Source organism: Quercus suber, unplaced genomic scaffold (assembly GCF_002906115.3).
Source record: "Quercus suber isolate HL8 unplaced genomic scaffold, Cork oak 2.0 scaffold_29, whole genome shotgun sequence".
NCBI lineage: Eukaryota > Viridiplantae > Streptophyta > Magnoliopsida > Fagales > Fagaceae > Quercus > Quercus suber.
Window position 1 is genome coordinate 487,560 of NW_027069494.1, and position 7,973 is coordinate 495,532.

Here is a 7,973-nt window from a genome sequence, read left to right on the forward strand (position 1 = left end):
TGGCTCTCATTGGACAACTTCAGCTGCTAGCTCTCATCCAGTTAAGCTTCCCAAAAGTCTGAAACAACTGAAAATGAGGAGCCAATGAGGGTTTTGTCAAGCTTTCCCTTAATGATGATAAAAGTAATCATTCCTTTTATCCAAACAAAAGCAAACCTAAAAATCACTCCTTGCTTAACACCTTAGGGTCCAAAGCCTTTTCTATTGACCAAAAACCAGTCACTTAGAGCACCCCAAACTCAATATAAATTTCATAATCAGATTCAAAACAGAGGAGGACGTTTTACTCTGAGAGCAACACCCCAAGCTCAATACAAGAGTCTTTCTTCAACTAAAAAAACAACCAGCCACGTTCTACCTAGAGACCTGAAACTTCAGAGCAAAAATCCATTCAGCTAGTCAACAATCTCACAAATCCAAACATTAGGGGTGGAAATATGGGTACAGGGGAACCTTCCCTCTCTTCCTCACGACCTCCCTCAATTCCCTCTTCTGTGTGACTACAGGTCGAAGTTTCAGACCTGTTATGTTTTTTATGGTTTTCTGCACTTTTGTTATAAGCACATTGATTTTCTCTTATCAAAGCACCATTAGCCTTTTGTTCATTATACATTTGGAATTTTGGGCTTGATTCTCCACAATAAACACTTCTAAAGAACCCAAGGGGAGATTTGGGCATTTCTCGCATTTTCGGCCTTTGTTGCAAAAAACGTCCCCGACATTTTGGCGACTCTGCTGGGGAGTCAAGCAGCTGACACAAGAGAAATGGTGCCTCCAAAGGTGTGGAATCAGTAAAGAGATGGTGTTTCTCACACCAACTTGTTGTTCCAAGGGAAATTGTATCATGCTTTACCGCGTAAAAAAAGCATTGTGAAGTTGAGCTTGAAAAAGTTCTATCCTCAGCTCATTAAGCTACTGGAAATGCTCCAAATCATGTGACAAAATCGCTCCAACCTCCAGAAACCACCCAAGAAGTGAAGGACAGAGGGAGAATCAACTTTCTTATCCAAGGAAAAAAATTCTTCCACTCATCTATATTATTATTTTTTAGCTATCATTATTATGGATAAATCATCATATATTTCTTACTTTACATGATATTTGTGAAAATTTTTGTTGTAGCTTGAAAATGCAAAAATGGTGAGCCACAAATCCAACCGCAAAGGGAATGACAGTTCTAACGAATAATCAACAATGCAAAGCTCTAAACATCAATTTCAAAACCAAGAACCCCTCTCGCGCTGAGCATATGGGAGCCGCGGGTGATTGACTCATTTTGCCGCAACAATAATTGCCACTGTGTGCGACCCTTTGTAGCTGAATATTTTTGGCGTCACCGCTAAATGAAGTCTTCACCAATTAGCTAAAGGCCATAACTAAATGGCCTACCGCAAGGCGCTAGATATGCCATACACCAAGCCTTGGGGTAGCGACATACCAGACATCAAGTTGTATTGTTGTTGAGTTAGCGCCAAGCATATGGGGGCTGCAACGGGTGATGAAATTATTTTGGCACAACAATAATTGCCACTGTGTATGACCCTTTGTAGCTGAATATTTTTGTCGTCACCGCTAAATGAAGTCTTCACCAAATAGCTAAAGGCCATAGCTAAATGGCCTACCGCAAGGCGCTAGATATGCCATACATCAAGCCTTAGGGTAGCGACATACCATACATCAAGTTGTATTGTTGTTGAGTTAGCGCCAAGCATATGGGGGCTGCAGCGGGTGATTAAATTATTTTGGCACAACAACAACCGCTGCTGTGTGCGACCCTTCGTAGCTAAATATTTTTGGCGTCACCGCTGAATTAAGTCTTCACCAAAGAGCTAAAGGTCATAGCTAAATGGCCCACCGTAAGGCGCTAGACGTTCCATGCACCAAGCCTTGAGGTTGCGACACACCATACATTAAGTCTTTAAGAAGCGACATTTCATAAGCCAAGTTTTGAAGTCATAAGAGCGACACACTATCGTTTAAAGCACGCTTAAGCTAAGACTCTCGAGCACTCTCTTCACTAATTCATTTTTTTTATACATATCGTTTAAACCATTTAATTTTTCAAATTTTTAATCAAAATATTTTTTATAAGTCGTTTATGCTACTTCGCTTGGCCATGACTATCGCTTACTAATATAAATCACATTTGCACTTAGGGTGAAACAGAACCTTCTCGGAGCACCCAACAACAAAGAAAATCCGAACTCAATTCCCTCTCACCGAAGCAGTGACACGCTCATGAACGCTAAGCTATGACGAGCTCACGCACCCAAAATCTTGGTTGATTCATGCACGCCAAGCCATGGTATATTCATATATCTCAAGTCATGACAAGCACATGCATTCTAAGCCATGACAACACCTTAATCCTTCTTGAATTTGAGATTATACATGAAGAGGGAAGTTCAAACGTTGCCATCATCAAGAAAAATGTTCTTGTCACTCAATTCTTGCAATTGAAATTCGCAGCCAAGCCAACTAATAAGGAAAGTTCGTGTGCACCTTTGAAGAATGCTTCACTAGAGCTCGCTTTAAACATTGATGTCAAACAACTCAAAAATCACAAGCCAGTTGCTGGAAATCCATTCCAAAGATTTTTGAGTGGAATCTTAGTATTGATGTGAAAGCTCGGTATAAGCGGCATAGAGGCCAATGAGAAAAATTGTTGTGCTAGGGATGCGGCAACCCTATACTGACGTCTCTAATGCTTAGCCCATCATTGTTCGAAAGTTAGAAGCCAAGCAAGCAAAGTATGGAACCGCTGTCTGCAGTACCATGTATCTTCAACAAATGGGCTAACCGAAGCGTGGGAGAAAAATTGCTGTGCTGGGAATGAAACAACCCTATATCGACATCTTCGACGCTTAGCCTATCATTGTCTCAAAATTAGAAGCCAAGTTAGCTGAGTATGGAGACACTGTCTATGGCATAACAAATCTTCGACAAAGAGGAATTATATTCTGCCCTTTAAATAGCAAATGAGGAACCCTATTTTTGGAATTCATCTTGGAGGAATATGGTGAATACTAAGGGAGGAATAAATCCTACCAACAACTCTTGGTGGTAGGATACCATTGGTTTGGCATAACCAAATTCGCTAAAGTCACCACACTTCCAAGTGCACTCTAAGCTTATATGCACACACCATATAAGCCTTCAAGACATGAGCGCTCCATAGGCTTGAACTCATCGGACCTATCCATTCATCCTTGAATGAGTACATTCGGGTCTTTGCCGCCACTAAATAGTTCACTAAGTGGGCGGAAGCAATTGCACTCAAGAAAAGCGATGGGAATGCTTGTAGCCAAACTCATCAAGAAGCATATCATTTGTCGCCTTGACATCTCATTCATAAGCGACAACAATACATCTCACTTATACCAATTTTCGAAGGCAAGCCCTATGAAATACTAGGAAGCCGACAAACTATCATGTTATCAAAGCAAGGTGAGATCCCTACATGCGAAGGTGTGATGCCTTCAATAAGGTAGGGAAAGCCAACGCTTTCTTCTAATGAGAAACCTTGCGAAGTGGCAAGAAAACCAACAAATTACTCCTACGGCAAAGCCTTTACATACGAGGGTAAAAAATACTCTCAATAAGGTAGGGAAAGCCAAAGCTTTTTTCTAATGAGAAACCTTGTGAAGCGCAAGAAAACTAACAAATTACTCTTACGGCAAAGCCTCTACTTATGAGGGTAAAAATACTCTCAATAAGGTAGGGAAGGCCAAACACATACTTTCTCAATGGTAAGCCTTATCAAATGGCTAGGAAGCCAATGAGACGTTTTATTATGGCGATACCCCTACTTCTGAGGGCACGACTAGCCCTCAACAAGGTATGAAAGCCAATGCGTCCTCAAAAGGAAATCTCTACCGAATGATTAGGAAGCCGGTGAGATGTCATATCATTCCTATATGGCAAGACCCCTACTTGCGAGGATGCAATACCCTCGACAAAGTAGGGAAAGCCAACATTTTCTTAACAGCAAGCCTTACGAAGCGGTATTTAAGCCAACACAATATCTTATAATTCAAGCATAGTAGTCCATTACATGGTGGACATAATCATCCCTAAAACATTTTGGGAAAATTGACGCAACAAATCACTATCTCATTGCCACATGGTCATTTGCTATACACGAGGATAAAATCCTTCCTTAAGAAATTAGCAAGCCTATGTATGTGAGAACGTGATTGCCTCTATGAAACGGTGACAAACAAGTGCACCATGAGCCGCAGCATGCACAAACGCAGCTTATATGTGGGGGCTTCTTGAAACTAACGAAATAGCAACCTAATATATGTGGAGAATAAGTCGACTACCAAACGCCGAGCCAAGCCTCAATATATACGAGGTGCTATATGTGAAACCAAATCTGTCTGTCAATAGAGCGTTGGAAAATGGTGCACAGGCAACGAGACGTGCGCTTAGCCAAAACCTTTTCACAAAGGCGTGACAACCAAGCAACATGTCTACTAACTTGTCCTTGCAAAGGCAAAGCCACATTCACGAGCTATCCAATTAAGCACAAGTAATCTTCAAAAGACTAAGTGCATATGATCTATCAAAATTATGCTACTTAATCGCAAGGTGCACTCAACCCTTCCAAGCAAGCTGTTCTCAACATACTCAAATGCTCATAGTCATACAAGGGCTGTTTTCGCAGCAAAAACATGCTCATGGCCTATCAAAGAAAGGTACAAGCTCATTCTCAAGGTACAAAATACAAACTATTCACATTTTTGAGTTACAAATCATTTTTTTCATTCCAAAATACAAAATTTACATCCAAATGTCATATATGTTTGCTTTGTACAAAATACAAATTGTGCATACTAACCATGACAGTACAAACTCAAAGTGGCACCAATACAACTAGATAGGAGTTGCTGTATACATAAGTGGTTTGTCCACAAGGGTGAAATACAAGAGAAATTGTCTCCAAGGCAGCAGCCCATATTACGCAATTCAACTAGTTTGAAATTTCAAAGCTTGGGGCTTAATACCAAACAATCGAAAAAAAAAAAAAGAAAAAAAAAAGGAAAAAAAAAGAGGGAAATCAAGAACGGTGGCGAAGGAAAAAGTTGAAGTAATGTCGTAGTTCCCATCCAACGTCACCATCTTTGGGACATTGGCTTGCAGTCACTCTCTTCTTTATTTCAAAGGCGCTAGTAAGAGACGAACCAAAACGGTTCAAAGTTACTAATGGCAACCGTGATTCCATCTATTGCAACTCTATGTTGCTGTCTGCAGTAGCTTTAACCTTAGAAAATGATGCATTGGTAATGAGATTGGCCTCGTGGATGAAAGTCCCAACGATAGCACCACAATTCTCTAAGCCAAAGTCATCCTACAAGGAACCATAGCACGGCTCGCTCAATATACTATTATATGCAATCAAGAAAAGAAAATGAAGAAGATATGTGACTTACAAAGTGAGTTACAAAGTTCCCGCTCAACAATGGCGCAGTCTGCCAAAGTACACTTATTCTATGTAGAATGGAGAAGCGTCACACTCAACAACTCCTAATGGCGTGACAAGAAAGAGTGGCAACGAGCTTTGGCTTGCCACAGCAGATTTTGACTTGCCAAAAAAAAGAAAAATTGCGGCTTCATTCTCAAATAAATGGAGCTGCGACATCACCACAAGTGAAAGCATCTCGACACAATGACATTTCATTGAACATTTTTATAGCCACGCAACAAAAAGGAATCTCCTACTTGCTTACAAGTTACGCCATTCATCATTTTAGCATACACAATAGCAATTTTACAAGGCGACCTCTCATGCTATCATGGTCAATCTGGTCCTATCAAGGCCCAAGACGCGAAGTCTGTTATGAATGGGCAATACCATGATCAAATAACAGACACTCTATGGAAACATCAATAATGGTTTCACCCACACTATCTCCTCATCATTACAACAAGCACAAAGCAACAACTAGTGGCTGTATCTCCTGCTTGCATTTGTCACAAGGACGCGATACAGGGGGCTACCATGCCCACATAATGGCTATGCCTTATCTCTATACTACATCGGCAAGTGATATCTTCGCTCCATTCCACCTCAAATATGCTATCCCAAGGCAGGCAACAATATTGCTCATCGCTCATGATTGCGGATTTGTCAAAACTAATCTTGGCAAACACAATCTCACCAAATTTACCAACAATCAAGCAACTCAAATATTGAAGCATCCTGGTGGTCCAATTTGTACAGAGGTTCAAGATGATCTCTCATTCATCATCATTTTCCTCTATGTGCCCAAGTCAAAATTGTAGTAAGTTATTGACTCATTCTACTTCCAACACGATGGTCAACTCAAAGTCAAGCAAAGCCGCGTTGCAAAACTAAGTTTCATGCCTTGCGGCTATTAGAATCAATGGAAATTAGCTTCAACATGAGCTTTTGGCTTCAATTAAAAAAAAAAAAAAAGGGGGGGGAGGGGGGCTCAACCTCATGAATCGACACAATGGGACTATCATTTTTTCTAAAGGAAAGCCACTTTACAAATTTATTTGAGTAATTTGTTCAACATATCAGTAAGCACAACCAAGAGATAGCCACAATGAACAAATCAACTCACCAAGGCACTGCTCCATCACCATTGGTACCAATGAGCTCGTGGCCATGGGTAGCGGGCTGCTGCAGACCTTCTTTGGTCGTCATCGGCAAAGTTTCCTTGCTTCATATTATCGAGCTCCCTCTCTTCTTCAGCAGCAGCACTTTGTCCCACCCAAATCCTGACATTTTGAACGGTTGATGGTGCTGGGCTCTTCAAATTTATGATCTCCACCAAAAAAAAAAAAAAAAAAAAAAAAAAAAGGGGGGGGGGGAAGGGGGGCCTATTGAAACAAAGTGGCGTGAAGGCCAATAAAAATGAGAAGAAAAGAGACAAGGTAGAAGCAAATAATTAGGGATGGCAATTTTTACCCGGCCTGACCCTAATGGGCCGGGTTTTACCCGGTCCGATTAGGAATAGGGTCGAGTATGGGTTTAAAAAAAAAAACCCGAAGCAGGTCCGGGTTGGGTCCGGGTTTTATTAAAAAAACCCGAGACCCGACCCGAAACCCGACCCGGTAAAAACCCGGTTAATTGAAATTACTAAAATACCCTAATATATATATACCCAAAATTTCTAACCCTAATTCCCATTTCTTCTGCACTCACTCACTCAGCAGCCTCCCTACACTCCCTCCCTCTCAATCCGACACAGTCCTACACTCCCTCACCCTCACTCCACCGTGAACACCACCAAAAACCCAGACGGCGAGATACAAAACCACCAAATCACAACACCACCGCCTCACCTCAAGCTGTCGCAATTTTTCTTCGCCAAATCGGAGCTGTCGTCGCTTTTCTTCACCAAATCGGAGCATCAATTTTTTCTTCAGGCTTGACCAAATCAGAGAGCATCAGATTCAGCTTCAGCCAAATCGGAGAGGATTAGATTTTCTTCAGGTATTTACTTGAGAAGATACCTTTATTGATGGTGTTGGGTTTCTCGGATTTCAGAGACAGATAGAATGAGAGATGGTATTGGTTTTTTATTTTTGATTTTTTGGGTGTAAATGTGTAATCCAGGACCATTTTGATTTTATGAATATTGGGCTTGCTTTGTAACAAAGTTGATTTTGAATCTGATCATTTCCATTGTAATCATTTCCAATGCAAATGGGGTTGATGAGTTGTGGAGTACAATGATAATGCATGAAGCTCTACTTTGCTTTTTTTAATTGCTTAAAATGTTAAGGTTAATTTTCTAAAATTGACTCTACCAGGAATTTTTTTGGTCTCCCATATCACTTCAATTTTTGGGGTAGGGGAAATGGAAATAATGTTGCTCTTTTGTTTTGGTTCGAGTTGTGGAATTTTTTTTTTTTTTTTGAATAAGTACTTTTGTTTTGGTTCGAGTTGTGGAATTTTTTTTTTTTTTTTTGAATAAGTAGAGTTTTGTTACTTGCTC

The 7,973-nt window shown here is 40.6% G+C and overlaps 1 long non-coding RNA gene across 1 annotated transcript; it reads right to left on the reverse strand.

The window, feature by feature from the left end:
* Positions 1-4,742: 4,742 nt before the first annotated feature.
* Positions 4,743-5,668, reverse strand: LOC136066276 (uncharacterized). Its single transcript, XR_010627724.1, has 2 exons — positions 5,436-5,668; positions 4,743-5,353 (listed from the first exon to the last, which is right to left on the reverse strand). It is a non-coding gene; the product is annotated as an uncharacterized LOC136066276 (long non-coding RNA).
* Between the last annotated feature and the right edge of the window lie 2,305 nt (positions 5,669-7,973).